We start from the raw sequence: 22,342 nt of genomic DNA on the forward strand, positions 1-22,342 counted from the left end.
CCTCCCATGTAGATATAAGATGTAAAGTTTCACGAAAACATTTTTAACATTATTTGTATATTTTCATAATAGTAAAATGTGCCGCACACTCACCGCTGGTTCTCTGAAGCACGTGAGCACATGTTTCTTCCGCTAATAACTGAATGACCACCATATCTGTTAGGGTTGCATTATGGTGCGCTTAACAGAAACCTAAGTGGCTTAACAGGTAAGTGCTTGTTTGTTTTTCTTACCAGACATGGAGCGGTGGCTGATCCTGCTGTTTAAGAACCAGGCTCCCCTCCTCCTACTTTATGTCCTTAGGGCATGACAAATTTTCATGGCTGATAATCACCTATTCCACTTTCCAGGTAGGAGGATGGATGAAGAAAAGAAAACAAGGGGCGACCTGGTGGTGCAAGTGGTTGGGTGTGCGCGCTCCGCTGCGGCGGCCCGGGGTTCGCGGGTTCGGATCCCGGGCACACGGTTCGGATCCCGGACACACACAGATGCACCACTTGTTAAGCCAGGCTGTGGCGGCATCCCATATAAAGTAGAGGAAGATGGGCATGGATGTTAGCCCAGGACCAGTCTTCCTCAGCAAAAAAGAGGAGGATTGGCATTGGATGTTAGCTCAGGGCTGGTCTTCCTCACCAAAAAAAAAAAAAAAGAAAAAGAAAGAAAACAAAAAGCAAAAACAGCCTGGACTGGCCCATCCAGTGACTTGAGCTCATTGGTTAGGGCTGCATCACATGGACATACATAATTACGAGAAATTCCAAGAAGTGAATATATTGAGTGGGCACATTGCCATCTTAAAACAGGAATGGAGTTCTTTTGAGAAGGAAAAAAATGAGAATTGATATTAAATTAAATATTCTTTAATTGAATTTAATATCCACATTTAAGGCCCTAGGATTCTCTTTTCTTTCTTCTGTTTACCTTACCCTATTTTAAATTACGTATTGAATGTTTGCTTTCTATCTTTTCTTAGTAAAATTAGAGTTCCAAGAGAGCGGAGTTACTTCTTATCAGTGTCTTTAATAAAGTTCTGCTCACTAGTCTTTGAACTATTGATGGTCTGCAGAGTTCCATCCTTAGCTCTCTCTTCTTCTCATCTTTCTCAGTTTGTTACCCATTTGTCTCTTCAGAGCTCTGATCAACTAGAGAACTCCACAGAATGTCCTGAAACTGCAACTGAACACATGCAAAACCGACCTCTTTGCTTCATCCTCCACTAAGGCATAAACCTCCTGGATTTCTGTCTAATCAGTTCAGAAATCCTGAGTTATCCATGACTGCTCCCTTTCGCACAGCAACCCACCACCTAAACCACTGCCATGTCCTATAATTTCTCTCTTCTTTTGGAGTCCTTCTCTTCTTTATTCCTTCATCCTTAATTCACATTCATGCAATTTCTCTCCTGACTTATTGCAACTGGTTTTAAACTGTCTCCTTGCTCCCAGCTTTTTTCTTACTTCTAATTTACTTCACATACTTCTAAAAATCAAATCATGTTATGCACTGTCAAATTTTATATCTGCCTTCAAGATCAAACTCCTTAGCTTGACTAATAAGCCCTTCATCATCTGGTCTTTGTTTTGATCTCCAATTTCATGTTTTCTAACTCCAACCTTCCTCTTACAATCAACACTCACCCACCACCACCCCCTCCTCCATGCCCAACACACACACACTCGTCTGGTTGTATTAACCTACTTAGAGTTTCCTGACTCCACCAGGATCTCCTGCCTTTTCATACACTGCTCTTCTGTCCTATTGATTGATGTACCTCCTCCTTCTCTTCTTATCTATCCTATCCCCACTGCACTTCCGCTAGCTCTTAGACACTTATATTTTGAAACTGGGTTTAGATATCCTGTCTCCAGAAAGACTTGTACGTACGTACCTTCGTACCTTGATCATGGCCTTTATCACATCATTTCACCTGTTTCCATGACTGACTTCAACATAAACTTTAAGCACTTTGATGTTAAGGAACCAACATTATTTGAATTCAAAATATTTGTGTTGAATTCATGAATGGATAAATTCATTCATTCATTCAACAAATATACATTAAATGACTACTACATTTCAAGAACTGTTCTAAGCCCTAAAAATAACATGAGCAAAGTATCTGCTCTTATGGAACTTTAATTTTACTAGGAAGAGATAGAAAATAAACGTTAAATAAGTAATTTCAGATAGGATAAGGTAACCCAAAGTTAAACAAAAACCAGAAGAAAAAGATGTCATGAAAGTTAAAGGAAGAGAGCCTTTCAAGAAGGCAGTAGAGGCTGAGTCAATTTCTAGAGAGTCATCCCTTCATTACTAACATGATTCCTTTCTTGTAGAGGATGCTGTCATTGTAAAAACATCTCATTAACATTTGTAACTCAGGGAACGCGAAGTCCTAAGAGAATGGCTCTCAGTACTAAATCCTGTGTCTCCCAGAACATCTACAAAGTTCTGAGCACATGATTGGTACTCAAGTGATTTTTTTTTGTTACTCAATATCTTGCCAATTCAAAATTAGAATGAGGGTTGGAGAACAGAATGGCCTCTGATTTAGTGAAAATCAGCTTTGTACAATTTATTTTTAAACCATTTCTTATCTTAAAGGACAGCACTCTGTAAACTAAAATGTAACTGACTAATAAATTGTAGCAAGTTAAAGAAAAGAACACACACACTTCACAAAAAGCCTAAATTAATAAGTCAAGTAACCAACTATTAGAATGATATTTGATAATTCTTTCTGTAGTAGATCTTGGATTTTTTTTTTTTTTGGTGATAAAGATTTGGCCCTGAGCTAACATCTGTTGCCAATCTTCTCTTTTTTTGCTTGAGGAGGATTGTCCCTGAGCTAACATCTGTGCCAATCTTCCTCCATTGTGTATGTGGGACGCCACCACAGCATGACTTGATGAGCTGTGTGTAGGTCCATGCCCGGGATCTGAACCTGTGAACCCTGGGCCACCAAAGCGGAGTATGCCAACTTACCCACCACACTACTGGGCTGGCCCCAGATCTTGGATTTTTTTAAAAAAAGCTTTTTATTTTATTTATTTTTTTCATGGCTTCTGGTATTGAATGTGCTCCCTTTATTTCTATGCAAGAATGTGGTCATTTAGAGAAGGGGTCTGTTTGTTTTTTTCTCTCAGCATTATTGACATATAATTGAAATACAACATTGTATAAATTTAAGGTGTATGACATGTTAATCTGATACACTTACATACTGAAAATGATTACTACCATAACATTAGCTAACAGCTCATCATGTCACATAATTACCATTTCTTTTCTGTGATGAGAACATTTCAGACCTATTCTACCTATTCTCTTAGCAACGTTCAAGTATATAATACAGTATTGTCACGTGACAGTTAACAAAGGGGATATGTTCTGAGAAAGGTGTTGTTAGGCAATTTCATTTTTGTGTGAACATCACAGGGTGTACTTACAGAAACCTAGATGGTATAGCCTGCTATATACCTAGGCTGTATGGTACTGTCATATATGCAGTCTGTCATTGACCAAAATATCATTGTGCGGCACATGACTGTATTATTAATTATAGTCATCATGCTGTGCATTAGATCACCAGAACTTATTCATCTTATAACTGGAAGTTTGTACTCTTTGACCAACATCTACCCATTTCCCCCACCCCTCAGCTTCCGGTAACCACCACTCAACTCTTTACTTCTATGTGTTTGCTTTTTTAGATTTCACGTATAAGTTATATCATTTAGTATTTGTCTTTATCTGACTGATTTATTTCACTGAGCATAATACCTTCAAGGTTCATCCAGGTTGTTGCAAATGGCATGATTTCCTTCTTTCTCATGCCTGAATAATATTCAGGTGTGTGTGTATCAATCACATCTTCTTTATCCATTCATCAGTTGATGGACACTTAGATTGTTTTCATGTCGTGGCTATTGTGAATAATGCTGCAATGAACATGGGAGGGCAGATATCTCTTCAAGGCCCTGTTTTCATTTCCATTGGATATATATGCAGAAGTGGGATTCATGGATCATATGGTAGTTCTAGTTTTAATTTTTTGAGGAACTTCCATATTGTTTTCCATACTGGCTATACCAATTTGCATTTCCACCAACAGTGCACAAGAGTTCTTTTTTCTTCACAACCTCACCAACATTTGTTGTCTCTTGTCTTTTTGATGAAGCCATGCCAATAGGTGTGAGGTGTTATCTTATTGTACTTTTGATTTGCATTTCTCTGATGACTTGTGATGTTGAGCATCTTTTCACGTACCCATTGGCCATTTGTATGTCTCCTTTGGAAAAAAATGTCTATTCAGTTCCTCTGTCCATTTTTCTAATTGGATTTTTTTTTGCTATTGAATTGCTTGAGTTCTTTATATATTTTGGATATAACCCCTTATCAGATATGTGATTTATGTACATTTTCTCCTGTTCCATAGGCTGCATTTTCATTTTGTTGATTTTTTTTTTTTTTGCTGTGCAGAAACTTTTTAGTTTGAAGTACTCCCACTTATTAATTTTTGCTTATGTTTCTTGTGCTTTTGGTGTCATATCCAAAAAATCGTTTGCCGAGACCAAACGGAGCCAGCACTGAGGCTGATATTCAAACTTATGCCTGTTTTACTTATCGATTAATTCAAGAAGATTGTCTTTGCCATTGGTTTACATTTCTCAATAATGTTTCTCTATTCTTTGTTTTCCTCTATCTTTGGTGATGTCCTGTAATTAATTGAAAAGAAGGCAAATTCTCCAGAGATTTGTAATACCCACTTAATACACCAGTAGTGATATAGGAATGTTTTCTTATCTTTTCAATTTAGACATCAGCAGGTTTTCTGTATACTTAATCCCTTGCAGAAAAAAAAATGCCTGAAGTAACTTGTAGTAACTTGTGGAATCAATTTTAAGTATGACGTAACTTCCTTTTCTTCCACGTATTATTTGACAAAATTTATTTTAATACAAAAGAAGTTTCGTGAGTAAACAAAGAATGTCTTCTGAATATTCCATTGTAAGTTTCACTTGGCAGTGAGGGCAGTCCCATCCTACCTGGAGTATCATTTACACAAGAGTTATCCATTTACCTTACTATAGTTTTAATTTCAGCAGAGATGATTTTTGATTTCCAACACTGCTAATCTTGACTCTTACTCTTGTGTAATTTATTAGCATCTGATAATGGAGGCTCTCTTTCTAAATAGACTTTTGTTTCTTTTCATTAAGAATGTGATGGCATGCTACAGATGTGTCACCGAGAGAGAACAAAACAGAGCAAATAATCAATTGTTCAGACTTAGTAGAGCTAATAAATTAGAGACTTGATTTGAAGTATTAAACAACAGTGATAAGAAAATGGATCTCAGACTATGTATTACTTTAGAATACCCTTTTCACTACTATTGTGATCTTGTTTCTGCTGCTGAATGAGTTTCCAACTCCATTTTAAATTAGCTACATTAAGACATAATAGTCATCACAAAGCATTCTCATGAGGACGGTGAGAGGATTTTTTGACTCCAGGGTAAGAAAGCTATTTGCCACTTTATCTTATTGAACTCTCTTAACTGATGCTTATCTAAGGGCATCCATAATTTGTCAGAGAAGCTTGTGTGCTTAGCAAGGATGTGAGGCAAGATGGAGGGAAGAGGGGAATGACTTTGCTGAATGAATAAGATGATCTATGTGACCTTTTTATCCTATCTATCCATTGTGATATTTAGTTGTGCAACTACTCAATTGGGAGAACATGAATCCTTATGGGACAATTTCCTAGCTTATATCATAACTTATCAGCATGTCACATTATTTACGTGTCATGAATTAAGAGCCCTGCTAGTGGGTCTGAGGAATCTATGGATCCACTGCTTGATAAAGAGAAAACTGTGTATTCTAGTATTTGAACTATAAAATCAATCATTTCCTATTATATACGCACCAGTTCGAGGACAGTAGGTAGTGGAGAGGATGTTAATGAAACATAAGATGTGATTCCTATGTTCAAGGAGAAATAATTACCATATGACATGGTATGGATAATAAATATACAGGGTCAGAAAATGGAGAAAACCACTGTGAGGGGAGAGAGAGAGAATCACAGAAATACAGAAATTGAATTAAATTGTGAGAGACAGTGGAGACACTAGGGAAATGAATCATTGTATCTTTTTTGTTTGTTTTTAATATTGCATCCTTTTTAAAAGGAAGTCCTTGAAAAATAGATGCAGTGCTTTAAGACAGCCTTATCTGCATGAACCATACCGCAGATCTGTGGCTCCCTACAAACTTGAATAACAAATGTCATGCTTATTAAAAACCACTTGAAGGGAAGAGGAAAAGCTTGAGTGGAAAAGCATTCAAAAGATGCATTCTCAACAAAGCAAGCTTATGAGAAATATAGTTGTTTAGGTCTAAAGGCATAGCCAAGGTGTAACCATTTGCAAAGCGACAACTGAATTAATTGCAGGTCAAGAAGCAGTTAAAGAGGACATGTGTAAGCCATGGTATCCCCACCTCTTATAGACGGGGAAAAGGAGGAAATTTTATGTATGATTTGGAAAGAAGGGATGGGCAGAATATTGGATACAGAACAGAAGACAGTAAATTGATGAAACTGTTAATAAATTAAACATTATGACAGGGCCAATGTTCAAATAATGCACAATGGAATGGGCATTATGATTGATAAAATGTTGAGATACTACCATGCAGATGGTAAACGGTGAGTGCCCCAGACCCTCCAAGTGTGTGTGCTGTTCTAGTCCCTTCCGTGAAATTCCCAGGAGTTTTCCCAAATACACCAATTAAGATTAAACCTGGAGAAGCAAGGTCTTTAGGCCCCTGTCCCAGATCTAAGGTCACCTTCCATTCTGATTTCAGTGCTAGTGCTGGTGGCTTAGTATTATTTCAGCATTAGGGCATCAACATATGTGCTTTTTAAAAATTAAAAAAAAAAAATCTTTCTATACCAGAATGAGAATAATGCTTTAGAGAACTTAGAAATGGCCCACGAATTTATAGGCTTTAGCAATTATAGTGGTGCTGATATACTGTTCTTAATTGAAATTAGTTTGAAATAAGGCTCTGTAGGAAAGGCACTACATAAAACATGGGAAATTTCCATCAGTATTTCTAGGCACTCTGTGTCGATCATTGGGCTAAGTTTTTGGAGTAATGGGCATGGATATAGAAAATTAGAAACTTACAGTTGCAAGAAGTTCCATTTTTCTCCTCATAACTGTCAAGAACAACTATGTAACAGATATTAACAGGAAAATGACTATAAGATACTTTCTTTGTATCATTTTAGAGCAAAATTTTTTAGAATGGATAACAAAGTGTATATATTTGACTGTAATGGAATTTAGCTCTTTCTTTCCAAATGCTGAAAGATTGTGTTCCATTTCTTACACATGTCATAGCTACCAAAACATCAGGCCATACTTCTATCATTCCTTTACCCCTAAGATGTTAGTATATTTTACTTTTCATTTTTGCTTTTTCAAACTTCTTCCAGGAATATCTATCCATTTAACTTTTGCCTTTCAATCTTTCTTTTCTCAAAGTTATTTCTATCCATTTTCCACATAGCCAACAGATGGGTTTATTATTACTATTATTATTATTTTATATCACTTTGTGCTTAAAAGTCTTCTATGGCTTTTCACTGTCTTTAGGATAAAAGCAGAAGTTTTCCACAATCTATCCCCCCACTTACCTTTCCAGTTTTCCCTTGTGCATCTTACTCTCCTATGTCCCCAGCCTTCCACCACTTCACACATACATACTCTTTGTTTCAGCCAACTTCTTTGACTTTTTGATGTGTCACATGATCCTTGAACTTTAGGACTCTATACCAGACATTCCTTCAGCCTGAAATGCTTTCATTCCTTCTACTCTTCCCCACTTGGCCAACTCCTACTGACTCTGCAGACCTCAACTGTGCCATCCTGAACAACTTGTCTTCCCTGTGAGTGTACAGAGTACACCCTACTGAAGACCTAACATATCACCAAGTCTTGCACGTCGTAGATTCTTGACAAATATTAGTTAAATAAATACATGAAGAATACCCCTTGACTTCCTATCCTCTTTTTCAAATTGGTTTACACCACGACTGTACCAAAATCTTTTACTTTTTTATATAGAGGCAACACTGGTTTATCACATTATATAAATTTCAGGTATATGTCATTATAATTTGACTTCTGTATACATCACATCGGGTTCATCACTAAAAGTCTAGTTTCCATTCATCACAATACAAATGACCCCCAAATCTTTTTCTCTTGTACCAGGAGAAGAGATGTCCTTAATGCTGTCCAAGGCTAATTCCTCCACAGGAACTCTAGTCACCATTTCCTCCAACTCCTTACGCAAAATTGTCTTTCATCAATTATCCCATGCTACTTAGGTATCTTCAAATTCTCCCTACGTCCACTGGGTGGTTTTTAGCATCTTAAATATAAGTATAAAAAATAAGCATACTTAGTACTCCAATATAAGAATAAGTATACTTATTACAAACTTCCAGGAAAGCAAAGCAAAGCAAAACAAACCTCACCATCCTATGTGTTCTTTATGTTACTGCGGTTCTGCGGCCGCTGCCAAGCGTGCTACATTACAGGAACAGATTAAGCCCCAGGTTAAACTATGCAAATTGGATTGTTTATTGATTGAATCAATTTGAAATATACAGCAAAAAGGAAAAGGAAAAGAGATGGGGCAGATTTACACACTTAGAAGAGGGTACAGTGGGATGGAATGACCACATTATTCCAATCTTACGTCATTTAATGTTCATATGAAAAAAAAAGTACAGAAGCAATTAGCTTGTGAGACATTTTAGACAAAGATAAAATGAGTAAAGTATATGTGTGCCGACCATAGATAGAAAGGGATACAAGGACCCAATGAATGCTAAATGTTCATATGTTCATCCACCTGCATCAGCCATTGACAGGGTGAATGTTAGGGCCAGAGTTGATGGCGTGCAAAGGAGCTCAGCAAATGAAACTTTCTTGAAGCCAAACACACTTACTGTGTTAGAGGGATGCGAGGCTGCCACAGTACAGCCCCCACTGCTGTGCCGCCACTCCTTGAGCTGCTTCTGCCTGGGATGTCTGTATTACTTCCATCTCTGTCTGAGAGATCCTCACCACGTTTCAAATTCCTGGGCAAGCCGTCTGCCTCTAAGAATCCCTCCCAGGGGCCGCCCCCGTGGCTTAGCAGTTAAGTGGGCGCGCTCCACTACTGGCAGCCTGGGTTTGGATCCCGGGCGCGCACCGACGCACCGCTTCTCCGGCCATGCTGAGGCCGTGACCCACATACAGCAACTAGAAGGATGTGCAGCTATGACACACAACTATCTACTGGGGCTTTGGGGAAAAAAAAGGAGGAGGATTGGCAATAGATGTTAGCTCAGAGCCGGTCTTCCTCAGCAAAAAGAGGAGGATTAGCATGGATGTTAGCTCAGGGCTGATCTTCCTCACACACACAAAAGAATCCCTCCCAGTCGATGCTTTTGAAATTCTAGGTGCTATTGTAGCAGAAGCATTTCCTCTATGTTATTAACAGAAAATATTTTTAATGTATAAAATTTCCTTATCCTATATTATACATATTTATACACCTGTAATACGTTTCCAGATAGTTTGAATTATTGTTGAATTTGTCTTCTGTGGGCCTTTGTCAAGGATATATATTTATCCAGGACGTTATTGGCAAATACTAATACTTGGATTTTAGAGGAAGCATTACAGTTTTACTTCTAGTAGTATAAATCTAGGTGCAATGCCTGCTAATTCAATTTTGTGTTCATGTTTCTTCATTTATAAATATTTATCTATACATTATAAATAATTGACTTAATTATAAAAATACGAAGTTCTTTATTATATTCCTTGCTCTAGAGAGATAAAATAGTTATTTTAACTTTGATTAAGACTAGAATGAATTACCTATTAAAAAAGGAATTCTCAGAAGGAGGGAATCAAGGGCACTTTCCATATTCAAACATTCAATAAAGGTCGTTCAAATGAAAGATTATTACCAAATATCTTCTCTTTTTAAAAAAATTATCCAAGTATTTCTTTTTTTCTTTTTACTTGAGAGAACTAAGTTACTTCAATAGACGTTTGTGAGTTTCAGAAATTGTGCTTAGTGATGTAAAACACAGAGAGTTAATTACACGGTTAAATATATGTCCCCAGGACCCTCTGGAAAGGCATGGTCCTAAGACCCATGTAATAGTTTCCTCTTTTCCCAGTGCTTGCTTATCTGCTTTTTATCAACGGGAGTTTTACAAGGTCCTTATTTTTGCAAGCAATTTAATAATGAGTTGTAAAGAAATCCCAACAAAGCCCTTTGATTTCCCAACATTCTAGGTAACATTCTCATTCTTGTTTTTGCTAAGTTTTTTGCTTTCAAATAATTGGTACAAATTTTATTTTATAAAGGCTTCTTGAGTTCCTTAAATCAATGCCCTGACTCTCTACTTAAGGCTTCCATATAATTGCTTCTATAATTTTAGATAAAGAAACAGAAAAATCATTGTATATACTTCAGTTCCAAGTCTGTTGCTTGCACGTATTCCTGCTTATTCGATTTTATGTTTAAACTTCTTCATAAACATGTGTTCTATGTGTTACATGCCAATTGCAAAATGTATAAAATTATTTTCTAAACTTTTTTCCCCTTTACAACCAAATAAGTTATTTTAAATTTGATTAAAATTGGGGTCATTTTCTTATAAAACTTAGTAATAATAAATTATAATAAAGGATCAAAAACCAGAAAGTATGCCTGCCTTCCATATTCAAAGATTCAATAAATATTTGTTAAAGTGAAAGATCATTAAAAGAAAATATCTTTCTTTCTTTTCAATTTCCCATAAAGGTAGGGGGTGGGCAGTAGGGTTAGTAGTCTGGGGTTTCTTGAATTTAATTGCCTCAGAGACTTGACATGCTACTGAGTAACTTCTTTTACCTAAACCAAATACCTTCTGTCTTGCTCTGTACCTAGAGATGTAGACTTGAGCTCCTCAAGCTGTCTTTTGTATCTCTTTTGTATCATTCTTTTATATGTTTAACATGTTGAGAACACATAAATGATTCACAAATCTCAGTCCTTGAAAAGTTATTTTATATCCCCGCAAAACCATCATTCATCTGAATCCGCTAGCTCATAGGAGAGAGAGGTGGAAGGTTTGGAGGAGGATGTTCTTTAAATACAGCAGATTTTTAAGAAACATCTGTGTATTTCCCTAATTAATCATAAAACACAAGATGAGAAGGTTATTTATTTTTGTTTCTCAGCAAACTGAAGTTGAGGCAGGCAAATATTTATTTGATGAGAAAAGATGTAATTTTGGTTAAGAACTGAAAATATGACATACATTTGTTTAATTTCCTACCATTAATAAAAAATAAAATTTCCCTTGTTATGTAGATTATGGCATATGGACTTTTTCCCCCAACTGTTCATAGAGAATCTATTGATAAGTAAATATAACAAAAGATTAACCATGCATCAATGAGCTTGGAAAAATGGTGTTAAAAATGAGAGGTTGAGATTTGGGGTAACACAGACTGAACTGCCATTCCTATCTCTAGCATCTACTATTCATTAACACTCTGTCACTTGATTTTCCCTTATGTTTTTATAAAGGTTAAGTGGGTAATGGTGTATCAGTAAATTATTTTCAATATCTCATTGAATATATTTTCATTACGCTCTGTTATCATTTTCCTTCTTGGCCACATTTTTCCCCCTTTCTCTTTTACTTGTTTCCACATATATATAGATTTCTCCCCAAGGTCCTTTCCTTGTACCTATTTTCTTTCATCTTTATACATCATCATATTCTGAGTTGTAATCAACTCAAATGTCTTTAACTGTCACACGTGCAAACAACCCCCAAATCTCCATCTTTTACACTAAAACTGCTCCAGACCTTATGCTTTCTTACTTTTTAATTTTTCTCCATGAGTCATTTTCCTTTATCTATCCTATTTTACATAAAATTTTTGAGGTACAACCTTTACTTTCATCCACACTTTGTAGATAATTTCTCTTTGTCTTTTCAATCTTGTATCATCACCAAGCTTCTCTAGTTTTATTTCTCTCCTCCTAGTGATCATTAAAGTTTCTTTTCTTTTCTTTATCTTTGTAATTAAATAGGTAGGTATCTTTTTTATTAACTTACTTTAGAACACAGTGAGCCCATAATGAGTTTAATTTGAGTTGTTATTACAGGCAAACTATGTTATTCAAAAGTCTTTGTAGCTAATTCATGCTGGATTTCAGAACTCTCGTTTTTAAAATTCAGGCTCAAATGTTTATATATCAAACTCCCTGACTTGAATTTAAAAATAAAAATAACATTAAATAATATCCATTGATTAAATAAAAAACTAATTTAGAAGAAACAGGGTGGGACCATAAATTTTAACCTAGAAATTTTACAAGCTCTTGTTTCAAAGGAGCGATATAGTCCTTGATTTTGAAAAGTCTACAGCTCGTAATTTTGGGCAAACATATACAGTTTTGAGACCCTTACTGCAGCCAAGATGTAGAAGGCCTCCATCATCCCTCCAAATTTACCCCCAACCTTCTGTAGTCAACTCCTCCTGTCAACTCTAGTCCCTGGCAACCCCGATCTGTTTTTTGTCCCTATAGTTTTGCCTTTTCCTGAATGTCACGTAAATGGAATTATATAAGGTGTACTCTGGAGCCTGGCTTCATTCACTTAGCAAAATGTATTTGCAATTCAACCATGTTATTGTGTATGTCAATAATTTGTTACTTTTTATTGCTAATTAGTATTCCATTACGTGGCTGTACCGGTTTGCTTAGCCTTCATGGGTTGAAGGACATTTGAGTTGTTTCCAGTTTTTGACAATCATGAGTAAAGCTGCTCTAAACATTTGCATACAAGTTTTTGTGTGAACACAAGTAAACATCCAGGAGTAGAATTGCTGGACAATATGGTAAGTGTGTGTTTAATTTTAAAAGAAACTACAAACCTGTTTTCTAAAGTGGCTGTACTTTGTATGTTTCCACAAGCAATATATGAGATTTCCAGTTGTTTTAAATTCTTATAGCTACATGGTATTGTCAGTTTCTTTATCCTTTAAAAGAATATTTAGTCATTCTGTTAGATGTGAGGTGGTATCACATTGTATCACTACAATGGTGGTACAAATTGATTTAATTTGAATTTCCCTAAAGACGAATAAATATGAGCATCTTTTTGTGTGCTTATTTGCTATCAGTATATCTTCTTTGGTGAATTTTCTGCTCAAAAGTTTTGTCAATTTTTTATTGGGTTGTTTTCTTATTCTTGAATTTATGTGTGTATATATACAAAAATATAGATATATACATCCATATACATATTTATTTTCTGGATACATGTCCTTTGTCTCATGTGGATTTTTCAAATATTTTCTCCTAGTCTATGATTATCTATTATTTTTTACTGCTCAAAGTACTTCTGCCCCTGATTTATAATAAGACATCTTTTTTTTTAAAAGGCTTTATTTTTTTAGAGCAGTTTTAGTTTATAACAAAATTGAGAGGGAGGTACAGAAATTTCCCATATACTTTCTGCCCTCACACCTGCATAGCCTCCTCCATTATAATTCATCAGAATGGTACATTTTTTACCAAGCTGATCCTGCACTGACATACCGATATCACCCAGAGTCTGTAGTTTACCTTAGGGTTCACACTTGGTGTTCTCTGAGCTTTCAGGATCTGTGGTTTGGTGTCTGACATTAATTTGTAGGAATTCTCAATCATTATTGTGTCAAATATTTCTTCTGTTCGTTTCTCTTTTTCTTCTCCTTCTCTCTCTCTCTTTTTTTTTTTTTTTTGTTTTGCTGAGGAAGATTCTCCCTGAGCTAACATCTGTGGCCAATCTTCCTCTATTTTGTATGTGAGCCGGCATCACAGCACAGCTGCCGACAAGTGGTGTAGGTCCACACCCAGGAACCAAACCCAGGCCGCCAAGGTGGAGCGCGCTGAACTTAACCACTAAGCCACCGGGGCTGGTCCTCTTCTTCTAATATTCCCATTACACATATGTTACACCTTTTCTAGTTGTCCCACAGTTCTTGGATATTCTGTTCATTTTTTTTTTTTTCCCACCTTTGTTCTCTTTGCTTCTTGGTTTTTGAAGATTCTAGTGACATGTCTTCTAGCTCAGAGATTCTTTCCTCATCTGTGTCCAATCAACTTATAAGTCCTTCGAAGTCATTCTTCATTTCTGTCACAGTGTTTTTTATCTCTAGCATTTCTTTTTGGTTCTGTCTTAGGAGTTACATCTCTCTGCTTCCATTTCCCATCTGTTCTTGCATGTTATCAACTTTATCCATTAGAGACCTTAACATATGTATCATAGTCATTTTAAATTTTCTGTCTGATAATTCCAACATCCTGCCATGTCTGCTTCTGATGCTTGCTCTGTCTCTTCAAATTGTGTTTTTTGCCTTTTGGTATGCCTTGTAATTTTTTTCTTGATAGCCAGATATGAGGTACCAGGTAAATGGAACTGCTGTAAAAGACCTTTAGTAATGTGGTGGTGAGGTGTGAGGGGAGAGCAAGTCTTCTAGTCCTATGATTAGGTCTCAGTCTTTTAGTGAGGCTATGCCTCTGGACTGTGAACTTCGGTGTCTGTTTTTCTCTCTCTCCTTAGGTGAGACAGGATGGCTAGAGCTGGCTGGAGTTGGGTAGTTCCCTTCCCCCAGGTGAATTTGGCTCTGATTAATACTCCAGCTGGTTAGGCTCTCCTTAACTAGTTTTCCCTGAAGGCAGGCCTTTTTAAGAAGAACAGAGTGCTCTGGAATATTTCAAAATGGTTCCTTTTACCCTCCCTCTGCTGGAAGCCTGAGGAGATTTTTCTTCAAAATTCACCGTGGGAATCTGGTGAAGCTCCTCGAGGTAAATCTCGGTATTGATGACCGGGTCCCCCTGGAGTTTTTGTCTCTCATGAGTTGTCCACACTGAGCCTCCAGCAATTTGTCAATTAAAGTTCAGGATTTCCCACCCTGGCACTGATTCCCATGGAAGTTGCTACTTGTGATTCTCTCCTCTGGTAAGCTGTGACTCCCTGTATTCACCTGTCTGTCCCCAATCTTGGGGGCGGTGGTTTGTCCTGTGTCCTCCCCTATCTTATGGATTCAAGAAGAGTTGTTGATTGCTCAGTCTGTTCAGCTTTTTACTGGGGACTGCTTGGCGACTTTCAATCTTTTTACATATGGAACCAGTGAATTATCTTTTTATTCTCTTAGCAATGTCTTTTACAGAACAAACTATTTTAATTTTTATAAAGTCTAATTTATCAATATTTCTCTTAAAGATCATGTTTTTGGCGATGTATCTAAGAATTATTTGCTTAACCTAAGGTCAAAAAGATTTTCTCTTATGTTTTCTTATATAAATTTTATAGCTTTATGTCATTTGTTGACTCTTTGAACTATTTTGAGCTAACTTTTGTCAAAGTGTGAAGTTTTGATCAAGTTTTTTTGTTTACAAATAGATGACGAGTTGTTGTTAGCTACATTAGCTGAAAAATCTCTTCTTTTTCCATTGAATTATATTTGCATTTTGTCAAAAATCAGTTGGCAATATTTGTGTGGGTATATTTTTGGATGCTCTATTCTGCTAAATTGATCTATGGGTCAAGCTTGCCTTCATACCTCATTGTAGTCTGGAAATCATTTAGTGTGAGTCCTGCAACTTTGTTCTTTTTTCACAAATTTTTTTTGGCAATTCTAGTTCCTTTATTTTTGTATAAATTTTTGAATCAGCTTGTCCAGCTCTGCAAAAAGTTCTATTTGGATTTTGATTGAGATTACTTCAAATGTATAAATCAATTAGGGGAGAACTGTCATCTTAAGAATATTAAGTCTTCCAATCCATGAACATGGTATATATTGCCATTTATTTAAGGCTTGTTTGATTTCTTTCATTAATATTTTGTAGTTTTCAACATAAAGTTATTAAACATATTTTGTTAGATTTAAACGTACATATTTTATTATATTTTTGTTCATTTCTCTTGACTAACAAAGAGTTTCACATTATTTTTCTCTTCAGCATAATAAAAAAATTGAGTTTGTTGTTGAAGACTAAATATTTTTCTGATCTAATCATGCACATAGGCAGTTTGCATGTTATCATGAAGACACGTTGCATGTCCTTATCCGTATTTATCATTTTGCACCCCTAACATTAACAATACACTTTTAAAGCAGATTGAAGAAACCAGATTAAACTTATTTCTCCCCTTTAATTGAGATATGAATCTGTAATAGCTCCATTTTTCTTAAAAGAAGTTTTGGGCAGAAAAATGTTATCTCCTAATTCATAGCTCATTGTGAATTAATCTGTCACACTAACCTGTAATAGATTTGAAAATATGAGTTCTATCCCAAGAGATTTGGGAATCTCTACTACATTTAATTACAGATGTCTTCTGTATATATGATAAGTCTTTTGTTTCAGTTCTGCATCATAGAATTGTTTCCTTGAAGATATTTGAAGCAACAGTTAAAAATTCACTTTTAATTTCAATAATTTGTAGAACTACCAATAAAAATATCTCAGCTGAGATGATAAGCAGATAAGCAGATAAATTCACACATGAGCAGACAATGACAGCTATGTCATAACCTAATCCATTGTCTGACAGATAACACATTTCTTTGTCAAGAGTCATAAGAATGTTTCCTATCTCAGAGAAGATAAAATATGGGTAAAGATATATGACAGAATTGAAGAAAATCAATAACTATCATTTATTGAAGGCATTCTATATGCAAGATCTTTCTAGTTCTAAGCATTTGTGTATGGGCTTTATATACATCATGCGATATAATCTTCATAAAATACCCTATGAGGAATATATAATTATGCCCTTTTTCATATGATGACAGTGAAATTAATAACCAGGAAACCAAGTTTGTGTTTCCATAATTTGTCACTGGTGAGATATGAGGCGTTGCGAAATGTGATGCTCCCTCTCCTAGGAGATCTTACCTGACCACAAAAGCTCAACACTGTTTGACTCATGCAATCTCACCTGTATAAATCTACTCCCGTGTTTTTGAGCAATATGTTTTCACAACTGTATTATAATTATCTGTTTCTGTGTTTATCAACACTCCTAGAGTCTCTAAAGCAAGAACCATGCATATTTAACTCCATTGACTGATGAAGCAGAAGAGAGGATTCCAGCTGAGGATATATTTGACCTATTTGGTCTAACTCTAGAGAGGCCCTGCACTAGGACGTATCAGGTTTGTGAAAGGGCAGATAGAATATGTAGGTATGAAAACCAGAGCGCATTTTACAGGTCCATGTATGGAAGAGTAAACTGGCTTGTCCCTTCCAGTAGAATAGCAGAAGCTGAGCACTCTCTTCTAGGCTAAGAATGAAAATATTCTTACCTAAACAAAGTGAATGAACCATCTGGAGGACAGCAAGGCAGCTAGTGTAGGCTACAGATCCCTAGAGTAAAGACCTCTGTGTCTGGCATTTAGATACCCTCCTATATAATGATGGCTTTCAGGTAAGCATCATAGCCTCTCACTCTAAAGTCAAGTCTTAAAATTAACAAACCCACCCACGTGCACAGAGCTTTGTAAGCTTTTATTGGAGGGGAGGCTCATTATTAAATATGAATGGATACCCATGAATCACCAAAGATTTGAGAAAAGGCTGCAACATAAAAAAAATTAAGATAAATAAACAAAAAAATGTAACCCTAAGAGTAAAGAGATAAATAAAACCCTAGGAGATAAATATAAATAAGTAAATAAACAAAACTCAATCCTAGGAGAAACAATTTTGAAATACAGTATAGAACTTAAAACAAAACAAATCTTTAAGTAGAATCCTCATATAGAGTTGAAAAAATATTATATCTAAAAATCTGGAATAAGATGCCAATAAAAAGGAGCTAATAAAAAGAAAGGACTCTTAGAAATTAAGCATTAGTTTCCAAAATATAACACTAAATAGAAGTGTTATAAATACAATTGAGGAAAACTCCTAAAGAAAATCAAAAAAGCAATGGGTTCAAAAATTGAAAGAAAAAAATATGCAGAATTTCAATTCTGGATGGCCAAAATCTAATCAACAGAGATTTGACAAAAAAGAGAATGGCATTTTCAAAGAATTAATGCAAGAAAATCTATCAAGGTAAAGAGAGAAGTCTACAAATTGAAATGGTCTACAAATACTAAACAAGATTAGCAAACAAGAACTAATTAAACCTATCATTGTGAAATGGTAGAACAACAAATTAACAACCACTACAGCAATAATAATAATCACAACCAGAAGGATTGAGTGCTTATAGTAACATGCCATTTTACAAAGATCCTCTCACTATTTGCCCATACACATACCTCTTGCCTTGACTTTATGGTCCTCGATCCTTAAATCTTGCTTCTTCAGATTTCTGTCCAACCTGCTAAGCCATTTGCCCCTGCACATTATTTCAAGCATATACTTATCTTGGGCTAGTTCACTCTTTACCAAGGTGTTGAGATGCAGGGTCTGAAGCCCTGCCCTTTGGAAGGATTTCCCCTCACTGATGAGGACCACCTTTGAGTGGATCTGTGGTACATGAATAGTTTATATTTGGCTTGTCCCCACAGTCTGAGTTGATGCATCTGAGAACAAAGCTCAAACTATTTCCTCTTTGCTAGCTGGTCTTGGCACTCTTTCATGAGACCATATATATATGAACCAAGGGAGAGGCATCATTTCAATTGTGGCAGATAAGGGTTCTGGGCCACCTCTTCATGCAAGCTTACTTGTATCATGAGAACCTTCTCAAGCTTGAGTCAAAATATACTGCCTCCACTTTGAAACTGATTGCTATTGGATCCACCTAACATCATGATTGGTAGGTCTGACAGTATTCAGCTCATGATGGGCAGTTCTGGTTACGTGGTCAATGGATGTCCCCATGTTTTGGTAATGTATTCATAGATTCTGGGGATTAGGGTATAGACATCTTTGGGGGGGGCATTATTTATCCTACTACAGGTAGGAATAATTTCAGACCTTAGCACTGTTCCAGAAAGGTTTTGTCTTGGCTGATGGGAAGTTCTCAGGCCACAGTTGCTAATGAAAGAAGCTTGTGTCTTGCAGAAATGGGACTGCATTAGTACCCTCACTATTTTCAATCATTGGCTGGGAGCAGTTTGTGGGACGTGTGGCCTCAGTGTAAACATGGTAGTGGATGTAAAAGGAAAACAGCCAGTGCCATCAGTCAATTGTGGTCCCTGAAGCAGAAGATCTGCGAGGTGCATTTTTATGGCTGCCACAAAGGCCTATTAAGTATTGCAACTCTTTCTTACTTGTTATTGGTTGAGTTTTCAACTGACTGCTGTTATCCACCATTATTCATGTGGGTTTTTCAGATTCCTGACTCGTGAATTAAATAAGAATTAAGATGGCTAGATTAACAGAGAGATATGCCACCCAGATGCCCTCTGAGGAAGAATGTGCTGCCTACCTATATGGAGTGTGGTCAATAGAGAGCATCCAGTTATGAGTTCCTTCAGAGTCTGCCTTAGTTTCAGAGAATTGCTTTGCTGAAGTCATGCCCATCCAATCATTGATCAAGGTAGGGTACAAAAAGCCAGTGATTTAATCCAGTGTGGAACATTCTGATAAACACGCTATCTCCAGAACTCCCACCTGGATTTGCCAAAATTTTATCAGTTCTTCATTGAATTTTGACTTCTTCTTCTGCCCAGAAGTGCTTTATCCTCCTTCCTTTTGTAGGTGCTGATATCTAATAAACATATTACACCAAACTCCATTTCAACCTGGTTCCAGAGAACCCAACCTATATCACACAAGAACCACCACCCCTCCATTCTTTAAGTATTTGAAGGTAGTGCTATCACTGCTAACTTACCCCCAACCCCAGGACAAGTATTGTTTTTTTATTTACTATGTTGGCTGATGGAGGTGGGACATCTTCCCTACTACAATAACTCTTATCATACAGGTGAATGAATTCATATGAGTGTTCTGCCAACTGTTAAGAATGTCTATTCCAATTTTATGTTTGTGATCTGGGAAATGAGCACCATATACAGTGGTGTGCTGGAGCTGGCTTACGGTGGCTCACAAGAGCCAATCCTGTACATCTCTTCCCAACTCCGTTTTCAGTGTCGTCATGTTGGGAGCTTAAAATCAGTCATGGTGGGAGTATTGACACCATGGAAACAAAAAACTGCTGTGAAAAAATAGGGTTTTTCCTCCTCGTAGACCCAGTTTGTAAACATTAACAGCACGCTACTGACGAAAGCCTTCTGTGGACCCAGCAGATCCACTGTGAGACGGATTTGAGCAAAGGCTCCATTTATTACCTGATGCACATATCCCTCTACTGGAATGAGGCATGATAGCACTGCTTCCTTGAATATCAGCATAAACTTGAATCTTTTATCCAACAACCCTCAAAGGATCTGAATATCCCCCTTCCCCAGCTTGTAGTTACCCTTTGCAGAAGGACTTGGGAAATCACTACAGTGTATACTTGCTGTGGTATTGCGGGATCCTGCCTCATGGAGACCCAGCTTCTAGTCAATAGAGTCTAGGTCTAAGAACTGGCTTAGTTGGTAACTAGGAAAGGGATTATGACTTCCATTTGGCATTGCTAACCTCATTCTTCTGTTCATTTCTTCTTAATATCTTTTGATTATATTAATTAATTAATTAATTATATTTCTTAGCTGCCCATCTATGTTTTATGAGCCATCTTCATAGAATTCTAAGTGCCATGCCCCCCGACTGCCCTTCCAACTATTCTGCTCATTATATTAATTACGCTGACCTTGGTTCAGACAGTTAAATGCTGCCCCCTGCCCTCTGCTATCCCAAGTCTGCATCATCACCGTTCTTACCAGGGAGGTTGGTTCTATAAAAGCATCTCTTAACTGAAGTTCCAATATACATAGCACAGACATTAATGAGATTTTAAACTATGCTTGTGCCACCCTCATTAGTACATTCCTCATTGTCTTGGTAAACAAAATGTCCTTCAGTCCCTCCAAAACAGCATGGTCAGTTGGTGAGTTTTCCAGTTTTGTATCACAGATCTATTCTAGAATGCTCACTTTTCTATCTTGATCTCTTCTCTCATAGTGTGCCACAGCAGACTATGGGACTTCTCAGCTTCCATAATTGTCTGAGCCAATTCTTTATAATTAATCTCTTCATATGTGTGTGTGTGTGTGCATATATATATATATCCTATTGGTTCTATTTCTCTGGAGAACTCTGACTAATACATTCATTGATTGATTTCTTACCTTCATATATTTCCTACAAAATTTTATGATGTGGGCCTCAGTATTATTTAACTTTTTGAGTCATACAGAATTTTTTGTACAGTTTGATGATAATTTTGAGATTGAATTTTTAATAAGACATATGTTAGAACTTCCTAAATATTAGAGTTATGAAACAATAACATGTACCCGTGTAAGGTAACTGATCTTAAAGTATAGATACTATTACAATTGGAGAATGGATTATTTCTTTCTTGAAAATTGAACTGGATCATATAATTTACAATTCAATGTCTACTTTTGTGATTATGTGAGTAATTCAGTATAAGTAGTCGTAGAAGCAATTTTTTTCAAAAATGTAAAGTAAATGAAAGGTGTGAGGTCTTATAGTTTGTTGAGCATTATTCTGTTGCAAGAAACAAATTTCATGTTTCCTAAGTGAAACAACGTAATTTAAGAATGCATATTGGGCCGGCCCCGTGGCTTAGTGGTTAAGTGCGCGCTCTGCTACTGGCGGCCCGGGTTCGGATCCCGGGCGCGCACCGACGCACCGCTTCTCCGGCCATGCTGAGGCCGTGACCCACATACAGCAACTAGAAGGATGTGCAACTATGACATACAACTATCTACTGGGGCTTTGGGGGAAAAAAAGGAGGAGGAGTGGCAATAGATGTTAGCTCAGAGCCGGTCTTCCTCAGCAAAAAGAGGAGGATTAGCATGGATGTTAGCTCAGGGCTGATCTTCCTCACAAACAAACTTAAAAAAGAATGCGTATAGAATTAAGGGAAAGAGGGAAAGCCACACTGCCAGGCTTAACAGAAATGATGGAACTGAAAGGTCCTTTTGGGAACAGTGCAAATGGAGACGGCGTGGATTATCTAGTCCTTCTTTGTACTTTGTTTCATATTCTGGGATGGCCATCGGGATAGGTCACATATATATATTTTCTTGGCCTCTCCTCTGAATCAGATTCTTCACAAGAGACCCAGAAATTATTATTCAAAAACTTCCCCATTCATGTAA

This window comes from Diceros bicornis, chromosome 20, assembly GCF_020826845.1.
Source record: "Diceros bicornis minor isolate mBicDic1 chromosome 20, mDicBic1.mat.cur, whole genome shotgun sequence".
NCBI classification, from domain to species: Eukaryota; Metazoa; Chordata; class Mammalia; order Perissodactyla; family Rhinocerotidae; genus Diceros; species Diceros bicornis.